Source organism: Falco cherrug, chromosome 1 (assembly GCF_023634085.1).
Source record: "Falco cherrug isolate bFalChe1 chromosome 1, bFalChe1.pri, whole genome shotgun sequence".
Lineage (NCBI taxonomy): Eukaryota > Metazoa > Chordata > Aves > Falconiformes > Falconidae > Falco > Falco cherrug.
The window spans coordinates 97,320,681-97,342,141 of NC_073697.1; the positions used below are offsets into that span (position 1 = coordinate 97,320,681).

The window sequence follows — 21,461 nt, forward strand, 5'->3', positions numbered from 1 at the left end:
ACAGAGCAGGGCATGCTGTGATGCTAACAGCCCGAGACAGCGCCATTTTCCTTCTCCTATCAGAGCTGCTGAATCTTTTCCCAGCCCTCATCCAAACCTCACATAACTACCTCACTCTTGGGGTAACAGACAAATTGCACGGGTGTTTAACTGTCGCCGTTTCAAACCTGTTTTCAGACTGGCAGGATTGTGTTTCAGGTTGGTTAAGCAAATGGTATGCAAAGAGGAAATCTCTCCCTTCCCTCTCTTACCTGAGGCTGATGGTGAAGTTGAGATGTGGAGATGTGCTGGCATTTGGCTGCTGTAGAACTCTAAAATTCTCTGTTGTTACTAGTCAAGGGAACTCTAAAACCTCACCGTCTTGCCTTGAAGATACGGAATGTGTTTCCGTTAGCTTGCTGAAAACACCGAAAAAGGCACGTAGGAACCTGTAGACAAGAAACTTGTGGTCAGTCTCGGCTCATATCTTTTTATTGTGTTCACTTTCAAAGGACTTCAAAGAACCTGGCAACTATTAAGGAGTTGGTGACAGAGCTGTAAATTGCATGGCAGCGTCCTGAGAAGAGCTAGTTTCAGTGTTTGGAAAGAAGGAAGTTAAAGTCAATTTACTTTACAAGCTGTTGCAAACACTCAGACCTTCGGATCGATAGGGTGAGGATAGGAACAGTTCAGGATAGAATAATTTTAGATGTTGGGAGTTATCCTGTGTTATTGATTGTCAGAGATGGTTCAGTGCAGGCACTGATAATGACAGTGCTGTAGTCACTGAGCCTTGAATAATGTATTCATGGGTACCATTAAAATGCTGTTGCTCATGTCCTCAACAGATTTTGCAGGGATTAATGCTGAGAAAACACCAGGATGAGAGGTTGCTTGACCAGTTGACTGGAGCCTTTGGGGGTTCAGGGTACTGGTTTTCCTTCTGGCCCTATCTTCAGTGAGGCAGTTCCCTTCTCCCTGCCCACCTCCTGCCTGGCCGGGACTGGCTCTGGCTGTAGGGTCTGCGGTGCCTGGAATGGCAGGACCCAGCTGTGGGTACAGGCTTCTTGGCAGCAGGGGGATGCCAGCAGCAGCAGATAATGACCCAGCTGAGTCCCTGGCTTTGCACAAACACAAAGCTGCTCCATCAGATACAGCCTGCGACCCTGCCACCCCTTCCCTGGGCCTTGCTGTGACACCCCTGTGACAGCAGGTCCATCCCTGTCCCCGGTGCAGGTTGTCCCTGGGCCTCCACACATGCCTGGGGCATGAACAGAGCCAGGCTCCGGGGAACATTTCTGAATAAAACCAGAGGAGATACAAGGCTTTGTATTTTGTTTTGTGTTTTTCCATATGGGGTATGGTGGTTTGGCATCTGCCAAGAGAACAGATTAAGAACAGATGGGGAAAGATGTGAAACCCCGTTGATCTCCAAGGGATTGTTTCAGAAACACAGAGAAGAAATGCATGCTGGATTCTGGCCCCTGCTCTTACGTCCTTTCTGCAGGCACTGCCCAAAATGTGCGTCGTGCTGGTGAAGAGTTCCTCTGCTCCTGTGCCTTGGGCACCTCTGATCTCCTGCCCCCCCTTGTGCAGCTGCCCCCCTTGCAGCCTCCTCCACCTCAGGCCTTACCTGGGCTGTACCGGGGGACCCACTTGGGGGTCCCCCCAGCAATGGGGCTGTGAGGAGAAGGGCTGCACCCTGCCCTGCCCCCACAGCCAGAAGGCAGAGACCCTGACACCCCCCCCCCCCCGCCTTGCTGCAAGCAGCCGGCTTGTAACTGCATTTCACGCTTCGTTTATCGTCCAACTTTGAAACAAACCGAGGTCACAGACTCCACAGAACTCTTCCCTGCTCCGATGCTGGCCCTGGCCGGGGTATCACCACATGCGCTTTTTGCTCGCAGCCAGCAGAGGACACTTGCTTTCTTTGCAAAGAGTTCGCTCTGCACTTGGATGCACCAAAGCAAAAGAGGGAAAGATTCAGGGCTTGGCCACACGTGGGCACTGGAACAGCAAGGGATGGGCTGTCCCAGGCTGCTTTCCAGCCCCAGGGCTCTCTGGTGATGCCTTTTTCCTTGGCCTTTCATGAGAAGTTTGAGATGTGCCTGCAACACGCTGTAAACCCTGCAGGCTGGCTGCGCCCGGGTCCCTGGGGTGTGTGAGCGGCTGTCCCGTCTGCGCTTTGCAACCCCCAGATGTGGCGTTACCGGGCTTTGCTTGGGAGCACGTGACTCCGTGGGTGGCAGGAGGATGTGTGGGCAGACTTGGCATCGTGAGTGATGGTAGCAGCCTAGATCTCAGTGCAAAATGCAAAAACTTGGCAAACATTAAGTGACTGAGCTTGAACCGAGCTCTCTGTTGCAAGGCTGTGCAAGCAAATGAGCTTTAATCTGGATCAGATACGTAACTGCAGACCTGGCGCATTTGAGATTCAGATGGTGCTCAAGAGAGCATACTGAAGCCAAGCCAGGACTAATCCCTGACCTCCGCAGCCTGTTTGGCTGCTCCGATGGCCTGGAGGAACATTAAAGTTGCCCCGGTACTTGGCTGTGCGGCCCTTGGGTGGCTGAGCCGCGCAGAACCAGCCAGGGCTGGAGCCCACAGCCCCGCTGGGGCTCACACAGCCCGTGAGCCTTTTTGTGGCAGTGGATTGGCAGGATGAGAGGCACTCCGGGCTCCTGGGTGCCCAGCTTAGCCCTCTTCGAGGGAACGTCTCTGCCAAATGTGACCCGCAACCCTGTGCCAGTCTTTACTGCAAGCCTTGAATGCAGAACAGCAGAATCCGGCTCTCATCCCGCGAATGGCTATGGCCCTAAACTGCCCCGCTTCCTTTGGGGCTGGAATCATAATCAAGGGCACGGGGGTTTGCAGGGCAAGATCTGACTGTACGAGGTTTTGCACTGACCTGAGCATCTACCTGTCAATGTGCTCCTCCCACTTTTTCAGGCCAGCCCCGTTAGTTACCCCTCGTGCCTCGGGGGAGAAGGGTGCTTGAAAAGGCTGGGTTTGTTTACACTAACATTTTTTAATTGTAGGTTACTTTTCATTTAAGGGCTGCTACTGGCTTTCCCTGGCTCATGTGGAACATTGGCATGTTTTCCTTCTGGTAATTTATGGGAAGGGAACCAACAGAAGGAGAAAGAATAAAAATTAAACCTCTGTGGGGAAGCCATGACATGTGCAGGCCACCTCTGCAAACGCTACACCCACTGCGCTATGTAAAATCGTCACAGTTATGTCTGACCACTAAGCAGTTATCTCTTTAAATCATCTTCTTTAGGGACGTGGGGACCCATACAGAGAAAATGAGGTCAGAATAGTTAAAAGCTATGTATAGCAAGTCTGTGCCTCGAGAAATAGGTACACACCTCGGGTCCTGAATGATGCAGCAGGAGATGTCCACTGTACTATGCCTTCCTCTTCTGACTATTCTCTGTATTTGAGGGAAATATAGATTTTACTCCTGGACCACAAAGGAAATCTTGGTCTTAAATGAGCCATCGAGCGCAATACGTGGAGCTGTAAAGGCAACACAGACAAGTGCGCAGAAGAACATACTGAAGTTGTGGAGAAAGCACTTCTGCCTTTCACCACAAATGGGCCTCAGTGTAGCTCTCCTGAGGAATACCTGAAAAATGTGGAGCCTTCCCCACATGGAAGCGTCACTCTGTGGGCTACGTGGTGCTGGAGCTGAGCCTGAGCATGACCTGTGGACTCTGCACCTCACCTGGGGCTCCCACGTCTACCACAGCTCTTGCTGACATTGCAGGAACAACCATAGCTACAAGCCACCAGGCTCCTTCACCTCCCATTGATCCCAGGCTGCCTGTAACTGGGACCAGCTGTAGGAGAGGACCCAGGAGTTCCCACCTGGCTCTACAATAAAAAACTGTCTCCATCCCAGAACCAGCACAAACCAAATCTCTGGCACAACATGAGGGATTCATTTCCAGCCCAGCGGAGCCAGTGCTTGTGGTAGCTGAAGCGCCCTGCTAATCAGCAGAGAGATGAGGTACAGCAGACATGCAGGCGGACCTTGAGTCCATAACATGGGCCAGACCCTGCTCCGGTCATAAAAGTCCCACATTTGGCTTTAAAGATTTGTTAGCTGGAATTAAGCAGCTTTCTGGTCCCTTTCTGGTCACATCAGCTAGATGTAACAATCCCTCCTAGCCCATTAACAAAAAGAGCTGGCAAGCCTAGATTTGATGATTGTCTAAACAATATGAAGAGGTGGTGATTTGCTGGTGATGTGTAAAAACAGGCAACAAATCAGCTGGCAACATGCACTGGACTGAAATTAAATCAAAGCAAAAGGCAGATGACTTTGAACAGGCTCCAAAGGTCATAGAGAAGCAAGCAAAAACTGATAAAGTTCACAGGAAAACAGAGCAAGCAGAAGGAGCACATCTTTTTGGCACCGGGAGCTGTTGGCATCTGACTCGCAACAAATGTATTTCTGAGTTAAGAAAATAAATTTATCTGGAGGAAGGCTGGAGGTGTAAAAAGGAAAATTAACTGGTGCATCTAAGCCTGCCTATTTTAGCACTGGGGAGGGCGTGCAGAAGCCATGGTGCTGGGAAAGGCTGAGCTGCAGTGGAGCTTCAATGCTGCAGGAGGCGGGTGGCTGTCCCCCACGGTGGGTGCAATGGGTTACAGCTGCAGGACTGGAACTGTGCCCCATCAGTGCTTCCCACTGTCCCAGCTCTTCATCAGTCACGGGAAAGGACCTACCTCACACCGTACAGCCTGCTCGAGAGGGTGGCTCTTGTGTAAGAGACTAATGTAGAAGAAACCAGCCCCAGCATTAGAGCTCAGAGGCCAGCAGTCCTTACATGAGGCAAGATATAACCGCTAATAAGAAAGAAACAAAAAAGAGCCTTTGCATTGAGGACATAAAATAGTGGCGCACCAAAGTCAGTGGAAAAAGCACACTCAGCCCAGTGCAGGGAACTCAGAAGCTACGAACAGCAGGGCAACCTACCCCCCACCCCCCCACCCCCCGCCCCCCCAGTGGGATGCCTGAGCAGGAGGAGGATATGAGTGCTAAGTCTGTACTTCCCTAATTACAGGATCTGCTTAGCTGTGTTATGTTCCATGCAATATCATTGCAACACACAAATTTTCACCTTTTGGCACTTTGATTGGTACAGAATTTATCTCTGCAGCTTGGGGCTGGTAGCAAATCCTTTTCAGACACCTAACAGGGATAAAAAAGGTAGAAAAAGTGGAAGTCTCCCCTTCTCTCTTGGCCTTTAGCAAGGGCAGAATCCAGCCCCCATAGTACCTCCTATGCATTTTCCTTAGCATTGCAGTAGGAAGAGCAGTAGTAGGCTTGAAGCAACCAAGCCTGGAGAAACGGGAAACACAAAAGGGAATGTTTTCCACCAGTTCCTCCCAGTTCTGTGACATGAAGAGTTCAAATCAGTGTGTGGGTCACAAGCTCCCATCAGTCCCTTAGGGATCTGAGTTCTTGTGGGCATCTGCTTCCCACAACCAGCAACCCTCAGCATGGACATCAGAATACACCAGCCCACATGCCAAACCAAGAGCTTCTGATTGCCCCCAGCTAATGGCACTGGGATTTTGGGACCCATGGGAGAGACCCCGATGAAAGTCCCAGCCTCAGGCCTGTTTGAAATGGCTTGCTTTTGTAATGCAAAAAAATCCTGCATCCTCCAAGCCCCTGCATGCCCCCTGCCAGGGGGTTGTGGGGGATACACGGCTTCACGTGAGGGAGTGATTGTATCAATGCTGTCTGGTCTGGGTGGAGGAGTGGGTGGCGGGTGATGCCACTTCCAATTCCTAGCAGGAATCTGGACGTGTCTGTGCTGGGAAATTGCAAAATAGTACATTGTGCTAATTAATGCCAAACAGGAGGGCTTTGGATATACATCATCAGAATAACCTTTAGCAACCACTAGATGCCTTCCATCCATGGCTGCCTCATAAAGAGCATTTATATTTATGACGTGGCAGTGGAAATACATCTCAAGAGCAAACTGCCCAGCGCGACCATAATGCCGAGTTAGGATTAAATTGTCTAACGTGCACAGAATGAAACACCACTCCGTTCATTCATGCTCCAGAAGTGCTATTTTCACCACTGGCAGCTCCTGCTGCACTAACTAAAATACTTCTGATCCAGTCCAACAAGTTTTTTTTCCAGGTTTGCTTCTCCACAGTGAAACCACAGACCGTGCTATATGGAAAGCTCTGAGCCTTGAAAAGTCTAGAGTTACTGTAGGTTGCAGCGGTTGGATTTGATCCTAAAACAATGAAACAAAATGTGAAAAAGACACAGATGGCTGTCGCCTCTGTGCCATTTGGAGTGGTTTTTGGTTTCTAGCCAGTCAGCCCCATGCCACAGTTATGCAAATAAAGGCAGCAAAGTAAAAAAATGCAGTGGTATACACATCTCTAACAGACTGTGGCACAAGGGATAAAATAGCTGAGTGTTTTTGAAGACAGTGAAAAGATCACCGCACCAGCTTGAAGGACAGAGGATTTAAGGACAGGGGATCAACTTTTCCTTCACTTAAGGCAAAGGAGGCTTTGCTATGGCTTCTGATGCACATGTACCTGTGTGCTCACGGGCATGTAGAAGCCCAAAAGGCTGGTGAAGCCTGAGAGCTCTCCTCTGAGACTCAGCCCTGGGGGAGCTGGTTGCTTGTCCTGTCTTTGTAACATCGAGGCCTTGGGATGGGGACGCTCACGTGGAGTGCAGCGCTGCTGGGCTGATAACGAACAGCAACAAGAGGCAGAAAAGGGGGGAGCCTGACGAGGAGCAGAATAAGAAGCCATGGGAAAGCAGTTCAGATTGCCTTGACTGAGGGTGCACCACCAAGGTCCAGACCTTGAATTCCGTGTGGTGTAAGGGGGTGTAAACAAAACTGCCTCCTCTTACTCCAGGGCTGGATTTAGCCCTGTGGTGAATTTCAAGAAGAAACAAATGGGTGAGACTGGGCTGCAGTCCCCCATTAAAAATGCTGTTCTCCAGTGAGACACCAGTAAGAGAGCGGATTTTAATCTCTGATAATTAAACTCCTAATCAACCCTTTTCTACAAATGCCCAATGGTTTCCTTCTCAATCTCTTGTGAGGATGGGGAGGCTTAGAAATTTAATACAATTCTGTGGTTAAGTTAAACATCAGGCAGGTTTCAGACTATGCTTTACTAGAACCAGATGAATTTCTAAGCTCAAAATCCAGCATACAGAATGCTGATTAAGTTTGATCTGGTGACCATCTGTCCTTGTGTTTGTAGTATGAGTAGCTAAATGAAATTCTGGGAAAAAAAGGGTTATCTAAAATACACAGAGGATAGAACAAATTGAAGAAAGCCCTATTCACTGTTGCTATGTGAATCTTCTCAGCAAGAGGGGAAGAATAGGTTAGTCTCTGAAGTTACATATGCTCAAGTTCACTTTTTTGACTCTTGGAAGCTGAAACATCAATCTGTAACTTTTGCTTTAATTGTGTCTTGTGAATTTTCCTTTAACTGCACACTAAACCCAAGCAGACAATAAATTGAGTTCTGGTAGTGGGAAATGTTTCACTGTCAGAGAAAGTCAGTACCTTGGAAGGTGTCAACTGGTGCAACTCGATGGAATTTCCCACCCCTTCCAATTCCACTTGGGCCAGTAATCACCACAAATTTCTTCCCCCCTCCTTCATCCTTATATCTATGTATCTATCCATCTCCTTACTTAGATAGAGCAAGTGAAGACAAATTATGAATGATAGCTTGATAACAAACCAAAGGTCATCAAAGAGCAGAGGTGATGGTTGCTAGGCTTTTTTCTGATCATAATGGAAATTTGCTGGAGAAAAGAGCAGTAGGAGAAATGATGGCATAACTTACTGCCCTCCTTTGAAGAGAGCCAGCTAAGAGGCTGGGCCCATCAGCAGACTGAATAGGGAAGAAGAGAAAGTATTGGGAAAGGCAGAAAAATAGCACTGTGGGGGTCACAAATACAGAAAGAGTGCTGGTAAGGCTTGCTAACGGAAATGGTTTCTAACATGCAAAGGCACCAACTTCTGGTCCCCAAGCCCCATCTCATGCCACTGGCTTCTTCGTGTGAAGAACCACAGGGAGTGCAAAGCAAAAACAAATTCAGTCGGTGTCCTTTGCCAGTTTCCCCCAGCTGCCTGAGGGACTTTGCTCTTTGAAATGGAGGGTATCTGTTCTTTAAAAGCAGTTGTTCACATGTCAGCAAGTCAGTCTGTGCACCAAAGGAAAGATGCTGAGGATAGCTGCAGGGCTTGGGCTGGGGTGCAGGACAGCTACACAAGAGGAGGCGGCTCAGCCATAACCACAACAAAACTGCCTGGCTGAGCTCTGGGGAGAGCCTTGGCTGTGGGAAGCTCTCTGCTGCTAAGGGAGCTGCCTCTTCCAGGCTTTCCCACTGCTTACCCTGAGCCCAACCGCTTGATCTCCTGGTAAAAGGGAAAAGTCGGCAACTGTGATGCTTTTCTGAGGGAAGAGAGAGTCACAAGAAGTCCCTTGTGGGGGCACGAAAGGATTTTGTCATGAAGAGCCAAGCACATGCGTTTGAAAACTCGATGTGCATCGGCGTGTCTGCTCCGGTGCCTCCCTGCTTCCACAGGCACATGCTCCAGCCTGCGCTGATCCTCGTGTTAGGTGCTCATTTCCAGTGATCGGGAGGGAGCTCATAGAGGCAGTACCTGTGCAAATGCATCTGGCTTTGGTAAAACCCTGCCATTAGTGTTCAAAGTCTCCAGCTGACACAAGAAAATCCAACCATGAGGCTCCTTTCTACCTCAAACAACCCTAGGAAAAGAGCACGTTGTTTGGACATCACTGGGCTACATCGATGCTTTTTACATGGCCTTTTCCTTTGCATTTTCTTTTTCTTTCTGAAGTTTAAAGAGATGCTTGTTTTTCTTGCTAATTCTTTCCTCCCGGGTGCTGATAGTGATCTCTGGAACATGAGGCCAGCTGGAAGAAATTCAAACTAGTTCTAAATGTTGTTTTGATAGAGTGAGGGGGATGTGTCTTTGAAGCTGCTGGTCTCAAGAGATGTCCCTGATTCAGGAGAAGCAAGAAGCAATTAAGCGCTTTTTCTGGAACAAGATTGGAGCCCCTACCTGTGAAAACACAAGCCACTCACTGGTGTCACCCTACACCAACCTCTAAGGAAAAGAAAACTCAGGTAGATGTTAGGCGATGTTTCTGCATCCTGAGAGGAGAAGGGTTTTGGGCAGAGCCACCTCCTGGTAGAAGGGAGGCTGCAGTCTGACTGTTGAGGCCAAGCAGTCCAGTTCAAGTGGAAGGGTGAAGGTGCCCTGATTTGTGCTTCACATCTCAAATTAAGCCCTCTGTTAAACCTGGAGAAGGAACAAGGGAGCTGTCTCTCTCTTTGCCTTCTCGCTTCAAAACCCACTAAATATTTTAAAGTCACCGTTGAAAGCAGAATCTGCTGCTGGCAAATGTGTGAGGCAAGTCCAGGCAATAACCCTGTGGCAGGACACAGGAATTGTGAGCGTTTTCACAGGGGACACCGTGGGGAGACATTTTTTAGTTCCTTTGTTTCTCTCTGTTCTTTCTCGCTGCGCTGATCCTGCTGTACCTGCATGGATCCCTGCGCCCATGGGAACAGCCTTCATGACACTGCTGTGGTCAGTCACACAGGGGCTGCCCCATGGCTAACGGGAGTCCTGTGTGGGACAGAGAGGAGGTGATGGACACCATGGCCCTACCTGGCACCTTTCCTGCTCCTGCCCTGGTCCCTCCCCGGTGGGTGCCTCTCAGTTGCCATCATTCAAAGGTGCTTCAAAAGGGACTGTAGGAAGAGGACAGGGACAAGTCCCGCTCCCTGCTCATGCAGGTAGCTCTCCTGGCATTTGGTGAGCTGATACACTTTATTCTGTCTCCCTGACTGGGTCAAAAACACGCTTGTTTAAGGGAAAGTTGAAAATCTTGGCCTCATGCCTGGTCATTTCAGGTGTTTAGGCACAAAGTAGGGGCTTGCACTGCCTAAATACAGCCCTGCTTGCTGGAAGAACTGTTTAATTGCTCTAATCTCTTTCTCTGCCAGGAAAGGCTTGTTTCCAGCTCTCTCCTTCCCAGACCTTTCTGCAGCCTGGGTTGAAAATCCCCATGGAACAGGGCTCCATCAGTCCTGCAGGAGATGGTTCCATGAGGCACACATTTGTTATCAGAACCTCAGCACAGATGAAGGCAGCAGACAAAGAAAGAAGTCCTCTAGGGAAGAGATGTTCAGCCTGTTCAGTCTAATGTTTATATTACAGATTTAGTCTTAGTTCAACTCCAATGTGCAGGGGAACAAAAAAAAAACAAAAAAGAAAAGAACGGTTCTCCTCAGAGCCAGACTTTCAGAAAAGCCCAGTGGTTCATTGAGTGCTGGCCCCATTTGAAGATCTGGCTTCAGTCATGGCTACTGAGCCCTTACAAGTCTCTTCTTCAGAGGAGAAGAGACTTGGTGGGGCTCTGGCATGGTGGGAGGCTCACAAGCCCTCATGAAACACATTTGTAATGTGTGGGGCCTGGCAAGCAAAATGAAGAGACAGCCAGCAGCCCTGAAGAGCTAGTGAAGAGGTAGAGAGGAAGAAGCTGCCCATGGTCTTGAAGAATCCAGGTCTGCTAGGCTTTGCCTGCCCACCCCCCACCCCCCCCTTTTTAGATGTTTCCTGCACAGCCAGTACCTGTAGGCATTTCCTGGGAAGCCTGAACAGCCAACGTTGCATTTTTAAATTATTATTTTTTAAAACCTGCACTTTGTGAAGTTAAAGGGGGTGTGCGTGGGGAGCCCAGAAGTATAACATGGAGGCAACTTCATCTGCACAAAGTGTAAGCAAGTTACCAGCCAACTCTAACAGACTCTACATCAAATCGTACAATCTCCTAAAACAGGTAGTGGCAAAAGCATCACGCTGCCTGCGTGAAGGCAGCCTCACTCAAGCTTCCCAGGGTTCTGCTCCCTCAGCTCCAGCACGCCGTGAAGCAAAATCCAGAGCAAAGCAAAGCAGGAGCCTCTGGCGACCTCCTGGCCCTGGGTGCTGCTACAGTGCCACTGCTCTCATCACCCTGTGCATCCACAGCCCTCCTCTCTCCCACCCACCTGCTTGCTTCTGCTGTTTCGGTGACGCTAGGACTCAGTTTGGAGCAGGAACAGTCTGTTCTACATGGCTGTGCAGCAGGTTTTGTAAAGGGGCCCCGTTTCCTGGCAGAAGGCTCTGTGCACGCCTGTATCTACATCTGCGTTGGACGTTACAACTCTCTGCCTCGGGAAGAGTGCGTGGCTGTTTTCCCTCCTCTTAGGCTACGGGGGGGCTGGCCCATAGCCTCCTATGTGGATACACACACTTTGCCACGGGTGCACTGTCTGTGGCAAAGCCCTGGGAAGAGCTCCCTTGGTTGGGTCATTTTAGGGTAGACATACAGCTCTGAGGAACGAGAAACCCCTGCTCCTGCCCTGGGGTGGGCTCCTGCCCTGGATGGGGAGGCACTGGGACACCATTACCAGGGACATCTAATTGCTATAAATAATGGCAGCTGCAAGTAGAGCAATCAGACAAACAGCTTTGGCTCTGCCCTGTTTCTCTTGGCTCTACAGATGAACAAAACTAGATTGATTTTTGACAAATCTAGTGCCAAGGCAAAGCAGTCAGGTTTGTAAAAGAAAAAGACCCTTCTTGAGCATCCAAGGGTCAAGAACACTGAAAGAGCTTCAGAGGATTTGAAGTCCATGAGGACCCCACATAAGAACTGATGCCAGGTTGGCCCAAAGGATGTAGATGAGATCTGCCAGCTAATTATTTTGTTAGTTATTTTAAACAACTGACTCAGCCAAGGATGATTCCACCCAACTGCAGCACCTGTAATTGATCCGACAAACAGAACAGGATGAATATTCCCAGATAAGATCCAGGGATGGCACTCATGCTGCTCTCCCTGATTGAGCCTCTTAAGACAAGTAAAAACACAGAGCAGCAGCCCAGGTTGAGGTGTCCATGGGTAAATCAAACAGAGGGAATGTCCTGGCAAGAACGTTAGCAGATGAGCATGTCCTAAGAACACCCAGGAACCACCATGGACAGAAACTACCCTGTCCTGAGCTATGCGTAGTGTCCATCTCCCCTGAAATTACAGCATGCTGTGGGGTCCTCAGCCCCACTCAGGTTGTAGCCCAGTGGCTGTAACCCTTCCTCCCCATCCCAGAGCAAGCGAGTGCCCAGTGAGTCTCATTCCTCTTAACTCGGGCAAACCTCAGCACCAGGAACATGGAGCAGCCTCCAGAGTTGCCACCCTTAGAACCCAAAGTACAGAAAGCATTTCAGAATAAAAGCAGTCTGAGTGCTGTCAGCTCTGCTTGTGTTTGTTTCTATGGAAAATTGTTACTTTAATGTGAGTCATGGGAGTAATTAAGGGATAAATAGCAGTTCGTCAACATGCTGGTGCCATTGCAAAAGCAAAGGGAAGTGTACACATTCTTACGGAGACACAAGTCCAGCCAGGGTGCTGGCAAAATGACTGTTCCCATCCTTTGGGCTTTGGCAATCTCTTCTGGTCTTAGTCAGGCTGGAGTTGATCTGGAAATGCCCTGCTGACGTGATTTACTGGAGAATCAGTGAGGCTGGTTCAATTTAAGTCAGGACACACAAGACAGAGGGACCAGTGCAGGAACCCTGCATCATGAAGTGGTGGAAGCTCACATGGCTGTTTGTTAAACTTGACAGTAAAGGAAAGCATATTGCACCTCTGCAGATTTTTTGTTTTTCTTTTAGGATGTGCTGAACAAAAAGAAGAGCTTGCAGATGCTCCCTGTAAAAGCACTGAGCTGAACGGCAGCTGCATCAGTATTGTTTTACCTCTGCACAATCACCAGGGCTGTGCTAGAGCAGGGACGGACAATGCAGGATCGGGGAGCTGAGCTGTGCTGGAGCAGGAGGTCCGCAGCCTGAGTGGGCTGGGTCTGATGTGGAAGCCAAGAGCAAGAGGGACTCACTCATGAGGGACCACTGATGCTTTTGGAAGAGGCCTCTATGCCTGAACAGCTCTGCCGTGGCCTAACGTGATGTTTCTCACACAAGCAAGGCAGGAGACAGGGCATGGATATGAGGAGGGAGCTACAGAGTGATGGCAGTACTGTGTTGCTGCAAAACAGGCCAGTGAGGATGGAGCCTGGAATGGCTCCAGGATGGGGCACTGGCACTTGCCAGGTGTAAGAGGAAGATTCTCCTGGCCATTCGGCTAGAACAGCAGCTTTCCAGGCTGGTGCAAGGGCTGTAGCAAATGGGTTCATGAATTCCAAGGCAGAGCTCCCACCAATTAATCAACAGTTTGGAAAACATTTATTAGAACCCCCTTGGTGCTTCTGGACACATCTCCCTGGCACAAAGAAGCACCATTTGGGCATGGCCACTTAACATGGCTCCAGACTACTGGTGCCCAGCAGCCTGTACTGTCCCTCAAGAGATGCTTTCAGCCTCCATTCCTTCTGCCCAGCCAGCCAGGGCACCACCAGCCCCTCAGGGCTGCTGGGGGGACACCAGCAGCTGCTTTGGAGGGGGATCTGAGGAGAGATTTGAAGAGTAGTGCATGCCCGGAGTGCTCCGTATTTGCACCTGTCCCTGTGGAAAGACTGTTTCTCAGCTGAAATCCATACCGTGGCCCCTTCCTTTATATTCCTTTCTCCTTAGTCTTTGCAGATGATTTCAAGCAACACAGTTTTCCACTTTCTAATAAGCAATTTAAATGCTAAAGGGCAGCTCTTCTGCTGAAGGCAACTGAAGCCAAGGGAGCTGTGACAGCTTATGCCAGCTGAAGCTTTGCCTTTAAGTAAACGTTTTAAACTTTCCACTAAGGAGACTAAAATAAGCCATAGCATGAAACATTAAGAGCAAAGAATGAACTCTGGAGACCAGAGGGATTTGGGAAATGAAATGAGATCCATCTTGCTGGCACATTTTTTCCCCTTGTCTATTTTTGGAATTTAAAAAATTCCCCCAGATTTGTCTTTTACAGACCAGCCTTTTGTTCAGTGACCAACACTGAGCAGCCTCCCATTTCACCCAGAGCAGGTGAGCTTTGGCAAGCCAACATGCAAAATACAGAGCTGGAAACTATTAATATCTTTTACTGCTGGAGTATGGCAGGGCTCAGTGCAGGTGCTATTTGTTTTCTTTAACAGGCTTTTCAGCTATGCAACTTGCAATGAGATTTCTAGTTAGTGAGCAGTTGTGATGAACCCAGCTCTTCTCCAGAATGCCATGATGCCTGCCATGACTGAGGAGGTTTTACTTGGGAAGTTACAGCACGGGTTTGACCATACGACTGTGCTAGGTGTGTTTATATGACTGAGTGCAAGACAGCCTGGTTCTGCTCATTGAACTCTAGACAGACTCAGGAAACCTGGGCTCTAACTCCTGGCTGTGGCATTAGCTTTCGAGGGGACCTCAGCATGTCACTTAAAGCCCAGTCCTCCAGCTGGCTTGCAACCTACATTTTCCACTGACTTTAAATGGAGCAGGGGATCATTGTTGCCTATGAAAACCGAGCCTCCAAACACTTCGGTCTCCCCGTGTTTAAAACAAGGAGGAGAATATTTTGAGATCAATGGATAAAAACACCTGGGAGCGCTAATACCTATGTACCGTGCCAAGATACTGGGAGATTAAGCAAATATTTTGAAGGGCTGTAAGACCTTATGAGGCAGGTATGGGTCTGTTTAGTATATCCAGGACATGTTTTTCTCCCCTCTTTTATTTTTTTCCGCAAATGGGAGAACTCGGGCAGAGAGAGGGACTAAGACACATGTGTGTTTGTTTTTGGTTTCAACCCTGCTGATCTGCTTTGTGAAAACTAAACCAGCAGCACCTGCACTACCCCGTACTGCAACTCAGTGGAGGCACTCTGAATCGAAGACAAAGAGCACATCTACTGGTGCCCTAAGATTTGGCCTGAATATCACCAAAGATGACATAGCTGAAAATGTAAATAACTTTGGGAATGCTTTGACTGGCTGCATAGGCTACAACTCCAAACAGGATGTCGTGAAGTTGATAAAGGTTCAGAAAAGATTTGCCCTGTAGTGAGAGACTCCATCCACTCAGTTTGGGTTAGTACATTTTAAGGAAGATAACAGACTGACAGGAATATGTGCAAAGAGAATAAAATGAATGATAAAGAGGTTTTGAAAACATGACCTGTAAGGCGAGGTGGAAGGAAGTGAATTTGTTTAGTCTAGAAGACAGAAGAATGAGGGGAACACGATAATGATTTTCTGATATTTGCAACTGTCCTCCAGAACCTTGGGAAGGGCAAGAAGAAAGCAGCTTAGTTTATAGCAAGGAAGTTTTAGACAGGACTGTAGGAAAAGCCAAATAAATGGAAAACTCAGGGAGGGGCTACCTAGGGAAATGCGAAATGCCCATCATGGGAAGTTTTTAAGAACAGACTAGCTATTCAGATGCAAACTCAGGTACTTTACAAAACAAACAATGGTGTTGGCAGATCATAGAATCATAGAATCATTTAGGCTGGAAAAGACCTTTAAGATAATGAGATGCAAAGATACTAGACCTGTGTTGAGTGTGGGCAGACAGTTGTTTACACAAAACTGTTTTGAAAGTCACCCAGGTGTGACAGCACTGAATACCAGTTGCTTCATTCTAAATTAAATGAATATAACTGGTGTGCAGGTAACAAACAGCATTTCTGTCTTCAAAATTACTTTCAGATCTCGTCTCTAAAGAATAACACATTTCTTAAAAAGCACTAATGTCAAAAGAAATTACAAAGAAAGGTGACTAGAGTACTGACCTCAGCAATAGAGTGCTAGAGCACCTGGAAGGCTTTCAAAGCTGGCAGATCACAGTAGAAATAATTTAATACACCGTCTGACTCAAGTAATGCAGCCTTGAGAGGATGCACCTTTATCTGTCTATTCTTCCTCTCACCTTCTGTGCCTGAAGAATAAAAATAGCAACTTTATATATACATTTTTTGCACTCCTAATCATGGGCTCAAGTCACTGTTCTCACAGCCGCGTCTCCTTGCAGCATGGGAAATCAATCCTGCTGCACTGTGTGGAGATGGGGAAAGTTCAAGTGTGTCACCTCATGTCCCCATGTACTCCTGTGCAAGGCACAGCCTCCTCCCAGACTGAATGTGGAAATGCTGGGATGGCAGAGATGCGGCATATAGATGGCTCGTGGCCACCGAACGTGTCTGCAGACACACAGATGATGCAGGCAATGGAGACTACTCACTTATCAGCCCATGCAGAAATCTGCAGGCACCTAACACCCTACTCTCAACTCCTCCTTTTGCAACACCTAATCTCTTATTAAATGGAAGACACCTTTGCCCAAAAAGCTCAGCCTTGAATGCTGTGAGTGCTGTTGGTGCAGTTGTTTTGAAATGAGAAGAGGATTTGCTGGAAGTGCTGCTCTTCTCTGATGCTGTCCAAAGGGAAGTTCCAGTCTCCTGATGGGAAGCAGCAGCAGCAGCATATTGGCGAAGAGGAGACTGCAGGCTGCTGGTAATACTTGGGTGAAAACCCACACCCAGTTATATTATTCCTTCCTCAGTAGTCCTCCAAATTCTTGTCCTCAAGGCTTGATTTTTGAACAGCACCTGGAGAAATTCTGCTAGTGGATAGTAGCACAGGCTAAAGAATGAGTCAAACCCACCTACTCATTTTAAGGAATTAAGTTGTCTGAAAGGATTGGATGCTTTTAAGATGAGAGCTGGTTGTGTGGCACTGCCTGCATAACAAACCTTTTGAAATCTCTAGATAATGATGATAATAATTCCAATCTTGTAGACAGTCTTGCTCTCTTTTTGAAGCAAGGGCAAGATCTGCCCACAGCGAACTTCTTTGTGGGACTAGAGATCTGTTCTACCCCAACATGAATTAGGGTATTCCCAGGACGGGATTCACAGTTGCAGAATACAACACACCAGTACGGGGCTGGGGGAATTTGGTGCAAGCACTGCTCTGCTTAATTCACTGGAAATTGCCTGGCTGTTTTTGTCTGCTTGCTAGAAGGGCTCTCATGTCTGGGCCTCACTGCAGGGATACCCCGTGTTAGTTCCTCTTCCGTTATTTGCTGCTTTTTTTCTTTTTTTTTTTCTTCCTAGGAAACCTCTTGTTAAGACAGGACTGAATATCCTTGCAAGCACCAGTTCTAACAAACAACCAGAGGCAGATCTCAGGCAAACGCTGCACAAGTCAGAGGTCACAGCTGGAAGCGGTTTTAGGGGAAATTCAAAATTACTGTCAAAAGCAGTTCGCTCTCATTTTAATTGTAATTGGTTAATCTCATTTTATTTGTCTTGCGGCTATGGCTGTGAAGCTTAGGAAACTCTCTCGGGGCCCCTGCTCTGCTCTCAGTTACCCTGGGAGCAATTCTGAAGACTTCAGCAAAGTTGCTTTGGATTTAGCCCTTGTGCCACTGAGACCAGAGGCCACCGCTTGGAGAAGCCCTCAGCAAGGGAGGGCACGAACGTGGCAGATGGCTGTTCCTTTTTCAGAAATTAAGGCAGGCAAATGGTGTTCACTGATTTAACCTCCCTCACGGCCCCTCTGCTGAGTTGCCAATGGGCAGTGAGGGAACTAAGGGACAGGATGGCTTTGTGCATATCACTCCCTTCATCCATTCGGGACCTGGGGGAGGGGAGGGATGGGCTACAGCTGGTGCAGCTCTCCTGGGAAGGGGTGAATATGGTGGGAGGACAGCATCAGCTGAGGATAAATCCCATTGTATTTGGGACACAGAAAGTCAGTGGGAGCAGTTTGCTCCTGTAAACATGTAATACACCATGCCCAGAGCTACTGGCAAAATCTCCACTAACAGGTTCAACCCACCTCTGCATTATACCCACAACATGAGGGCAGTGTTAGTCCACTAGTATCTCACCAAACTGCAGAGCGCACAGTCAAGCACCAGCTCAGGGTTAGCACAGCAAGACACTGCTGCAAAAAAGGGCGATGCGTTAACAAGCTGCGTTCTGCCTGGTAAAGAGTTTGGCGAAGACCTGATTGAACATGTCAAGCAGCTTGTCTGTGGTCCCTGCCTCCCCACCCTCTCCTCGGCACACATGTGCAGTCGCGTGGAATCTGCTGCTTTGACTTGCAGGCAAGTCAAAAAGCTGTCGAACAGTGATCACATCTAACACCACTCATCATCGCCATCAATTGTTCTCCAAATGAAACAGGCCACATCGCCAAGCAAAATGCTTAGGAAGATATTTTTCCACTGGACATACATCCAAAATAAATACAGGAAAATCTCCTTCTCCAAGCACTTCTCCTGATTACTTTTCATTTGAACCATTAGTAAACCCGAGATACGCACACAATAGCACAAAACTGATGAAAACCCACTTCAACATAGTGCCCCAGGCTTTTTTTGAGAGATTAATCCTCTTTGTTACTCTCAGGCTACGAGAAAAACATCCCTCCAGCCTATCCAAAGCCAAAACGATGCGCACATCTTCACATGTGCATCCCTTACTAGATGGATGCTTTTTGCAGCTGGTCATTTCAGCCTTGAAGAATGCTCTGGTGGGAACTTGCCATGGTTTGTATAATTCTACATTTACTGCTAAGTTTCTGCCTGCCCTAACATGCCAGTACTGATGAGACCCTGTTGCTGCAGCTTTGGGATTTTGCTGCAAGGTAAGGCCATGGTCCACCCTTGCAACTGAATCCCATCCCATGAGAAGCCCAAGCTGCTGCCTTGGTGTACAATGAGTAGAAGGAAATTATTCCCTCTCTAGGGGCTGGGAAGGAACGCCACATCTCTGTGGATGACTACCTGAGCTGAGACCTGCAACCAGTGCAGCAGCACAAGGAAAGAAGAGCTCGGAACAACAGCCATGGCTTTTCCTCACTGACTAATCCTCGGAGCTGCTGCTTTTAGCACCTGTCCCTTCCCTGTACTGCTTGGTGCTGCTGCAGGAAGGGTCCTCCAGGCTCATGGAGCAAGGCATGCTCTTCAAGGCCAGAGCTCAGTTTTGCCAAGATTTGAATCCAAACCACACACAGCCTGTCAGCTTCAGTGGGTCCCACCCAAACGGCCCAGGTTCCTTAAACCTCAACCCAAGACCCGGCCCAGGCTGTATGAACAAGAGCTTCTCTCTTTTTCTCTTTGCCCAAAGCCCTGCTCGCAGCGGATGTCTTGGAGAACCTGGCTTGCAGTTTGAGACCATAATGAAACTTATGAAACGTTCACTCAACGCCAGTAACCCAGAGACGGCAAAGGCAAATTACAGGCCTCTAGTTCCTGGCTTTTGCATGCTGGCATTGCTTTGAATATGCTAAATGCTGCGGAAAAGAAAAGTTATGGTTTGCAAGAAAGCAGGCTTTCAGCCAATTGCTTTTACTTGGTGGATTTTCTAATACATCAGTACCCATCTCTGCACTTGTCCCCATTTCACTGTAACAAGATAAATCACAAGAACTGGATGCACTGAGCTAAGGTGCAAGCAGGTGGGAGTCCAAGGATTTCACCAGGTTCCCTCCCAGCCCTGGCATACCAGATACCAGGCTGGTTACTTATTTCTATGCAAAATACTGGGCAGCCCAGGGCCCCTTCTGGAGGTGACCACACTTGGGTCTACCCTGACCTGGGCATGCAGCAGAGCCCCGCTGCTTTTTGCTGTTAGGGTGGGAGTGTTTAGATGTGAAACATGCCAGAAGCCAAAGCTAGGGCAGAATCAGTATTTCCAGCATCTCTGGTCTTAGTTCTTAATGTAATTCACTTTCCCCTGCCTTGGATTGCCTCCTTTGCAAGAATGCTTGGCTTATTTCTAACAAGCTCTCTGTCTAGCTGTGAAAGCAGCCTACGGCTGCTCACTGCTGCACTCGTCCCTGGGATGCTCTCTGCAAGTGGCTTAGAGCTGGTGGCCTGGCAGACACGTGTGCTGCAGTGTCACAGCCCTGGCAGCACCGGGGAAGTACCAAAGCAGAGCCCTGTGCCAAAGGGGCTGTGCTGTCCTGAGCTGTGCTGTAAGTGCCCGGAGCAGACGGGGCTCCATTGCCTGCGATGGCAGAGTTGCAAGCGCTACACCTGAAAAGAAAAGCCCTTCTTCTGGCCAGCTGGATGCCTGTCCTAATGAGCAGGCCCTCAGCAATGAGAAGCCTGGCAGAGCTCTGCTTCATGCAGCGAGTCTGGCTTGGGACTGTGCCAAGCTTGCAGCCCTGCTCACCCTGACCAGCAAAGGCTTTGGAGATCTCTGCCCTCACTCACTTGTCCGCCTCCTTTTCTCTCTCCTGTGGTTACATAGGGTAAACTCTTCCCCCAGATTAAGGTCCCCCTGTACGGCAGCACCAGCAACATCCATCCCTCATCTTCCTCAACCACACCAGCAAGGTGGTGTTGCTCCACAGAGCTACTGGTGACTACAGGCCTTCAGGGAAGATGCTGTATCTGGCATGGCTCTGCCTGTGTCCCTCCTGCTTCACTGGGACCAGCCTGCAGCATAAGCCAGTGCTCCCAGTCAGGCGATGCTGTGGCAGCCCCCTGGCCAGCCTAGCACTGCCTTGGGTGAGCCATCCCTCGGCAGGAGGCCTTGAAGTCCACGGTACAAGATGACAGGGACCTGGCAGAGAACTGAGATGCTTTCAGAGAAAGGCCACCCCTCAGCAAACCTCCCAGCCCCAAGACTTTCTTCTGTGCAAATATCTGACATTTACTAGCATAACCTGAATTTTAGGCAAGGTGTCCCCCTCCTCGTTACTTCTTGCTGCACAGCTCACCGCTGGCATTTTAGGAGCAGTGATCTTGATCTCATATGATAAGCTAAATCCAAATCTCCTGAGGCTGCAGTCCAGAGAGCAAACAGCTCTGCCTTTCATCACTTGGAACCCGGGGCTCTGGAAGCAGCCTTCTGGCTGCACAAGAGTTGTGCCAAGCTTCGGAACAGCCACAGCATAACCAAGAGTCTTCCCATAACTAGCAGCCACCAGCCAGACCGAATGCATTGTTCAGGCTGCTGTCTCACAAGCAGGGTTCACAGTGATGGATTATGTTTCTGTAAAAAGCTGAGGGAGGAGGTAGCAACCGTGACAGTGACTGTGGTTGGTAGGAACTGGTCATAGCTGCAAAGCAGGAGATGGAGGGAGGAGGGGGCTGGAGCTCATTGTGCTGCTTCATTAGGGCTGACTCCCCTGAAAACCAGAGCTTTGGAAGAAATTCGACTTTGTGTTCTCTCCCCCTCCCCATCCTCAACCCACCACATTTCTCACAGAACAAAAATCCTGTCTTTTGCCCAGCTCTACCACTGGCACAGTAATCCTCCGGCTGTGGTGGTGGATTAAGTCTCGGGCCCTGAGAAAGCTCTTCTAAGGCACAGTGAAAATTTTGTTTGTCGGGGTCTAACCCATGTGCAGCTCACAGCTGCCATGGTTGTGAAATTGTGCTTTTTCTTTTCTTTTCTAAGCAGCCCATATGAAGCAAGGGAAGCAGGGCTGTTCTGAGAGACTA

The 21,461-nt window shown here is 48.8% G+C and overlaps 1 long non-coding RNA gene across 1 annotated transcript in view; it reads right to left on the reverse strand.

The window, feature by feature from the left end:
* Positions 1–262: 262 nt before the first annotated feature.
* LOC129737486 (uncharacterized) overlaps positions 263–21,461 on the reverse strand; it is a 45,802-nt gene continuing 24,603 nt past the window's right edge. The window contains exon 3 of the long non-coding RNA XR_008735395.1: positions 263–428. This is a non-coding gene — a long non-coding RNA (uncharacterized LOC129737486). The remainder of the gene's footprint in view (positions 429–21,461) is intronic.